At 36.8% G+C, this 1,766-nt stretch overlaps 1 protein-coding gene across 1 annotated transcript in view; it reads right to left on the reverse strand.

Moving 5' to 3' along the window:
• The window catches only part of LOC106883994 (uncharacterized), a 63,738-nt gene extending 62,692 nt beyond the window's left edge, over positions 1-1,046 (reverse strand). Inside the window, exon 1 of the mRNA XM_052965862.1 lies at positions 857-1,046. The gene's annotated coding sequence lies outside the window, so the exon portion shown is untranslated. The remainder of the gene's footprint in view (positions 1-856) is intronic.
• Positions 1,047-1,766: the final 720 nt, after the last annotated feature.

The following is a 1,766-nucleotide window of genomic DNA, read 5'->3' on the forward strand; positions in this document are numbered from 1 at the left end:
CTCTAAATGAGGTATTAACAGTAACTGCACGATAAAGTGAAGTATATTGCCACTTAAATGTGGCTGACCCCTAGGGGTGGATGTTACTGTTGCTTTTAGCCCCAGGAGGACATCTCCTCCAGCTGGCTTATCGACACACTTCTGTGTCCTGTTTGTTTTGCCAAGGGAAGTTATCCCTCTCATCGTGATCTGTAGCACGAACGGACCCGGGTTTCAGGGTTATTTCAATACACACACACATTGTATGTTTTTATGTCAAGTTATAATAAAAACAACTTAACATTAAACTAATGATTTTCTCAGTATATAAATACACACATATGCATGCTCATATTATAAATCTGTGTGTGTGTGTGTGTGTGTTTGTGTGTATACCAGAGAGGTCTTAGACCAACAGGTCTAGGGGTCTGATGATACACCATAAAGCTAAACCCTTTATGGCCAGGAAACCCAGGGTAACCCCATAAACTGGCCTCGGCCTTCCCCAGTAAAAATCATAGACTGCTCTACTTCTTACAGTGTGCTTCTTCTCTGGATTTATGTTTTCTAAAAATTTTATATATATTATATAGATAGATATATAATATACACACATATTTATACATGCATAGATACATATATATGTTTGTATAAAATGGGAGAGAGAGAGAGAGAGAGAGAAAGAGAGAAAAAAAGAGAGAGAGATCAAGGAGAGAAGATATTGATAAAATAGATATCAAGCAAACTTCATTATTTTTCAGTTTGAGACCTCTTTTTAGATATCCGAAGCCAAAGCTATTTATAGCCTTAAAGAACATTCCAATTAATTTTAAGTGAACATATTAAATAACAACAAATGAATATATATATAACCAACCTAAAGAATCCGTGTGTATAACTGTATAAGGCCAGCTTGGTTCCTGAGTACATCAAAGTTTTTGTTTTAAAAGGTATCCAGATTCTAAAATAAATGCTCAAAATATATAAATGTAGAAAAAACTTTAAAATGGCAACAGAAACTATGACAGGAAGCCAAAATCCTCAACAACATTGCATGTGTTACAGGAAATGTGATAACATGGCCTATATATTTTTAGTAATATATTTATATTATGATTAAGTCTTTTATGAGTGGCTAATATACGGCTCACATAACATATTGATTAGTTTCATGCCAGGTGTTCAGTATTTTTTGTTTGTTTTTGGCAATCAATGTAATGGGCCTTCTGCTTCATGATATATTAATTATAAACAGATGGGTGGTGGTATAACACAATTATTAGAGTATTGGATAAAGGCTATGGGTGTCATCTAGTTCCATCCCTTTTGTGCTCTGAGTTCAAATTTTACCAAAATCATCTTTGCCTGTATATTTTAACAGGTATATATACACAAACATCATGTAACATAAACTTCCTGACCTTAAAAACTAAATTATACCTCAAAATCAACTCATCAAAAGCGACATATCCTCCATCTTCCACTAGATTATCCTACCAGGGCTTTACACTCATTCAACGCAGCAGCTGTGGGTTGGAAGAGGTGTCCAGACAGGCCCTGCGCCAGACGGTTGGATATGACTGAAGAAGATGTCCAGAGGTTTGACATCACTTTGGAGAATGCAGAGGGCTGGCATGGGACCACCAGTGATGGAGAGCACTGGTAAACCTGGTCAGTTCTACGCATGAGGATACCTCTGGGACCACTAACTTGGAATGATCCCCAGCCCCATCAAGCAAGAGCATGAAGCCAAACGAAGCATGTGCATGTATATGGTTAACTTTGGA

This window comes from Octopus bimaculoides, chromosome 2, assembly GCF_001194135.2.
Source record: "Octopus bimaculoides isolate UCB-OBI-ISO-001 chromosome 2, ASM119413v2, whole genome shotgun sequence".
Classification (NCBI taxonomy): Eukaryota; Metazoa; Mollusca; class Cephalopoda; order Octopoda; family Octopodidae; genus Octopus; species Octopus bimaculoides.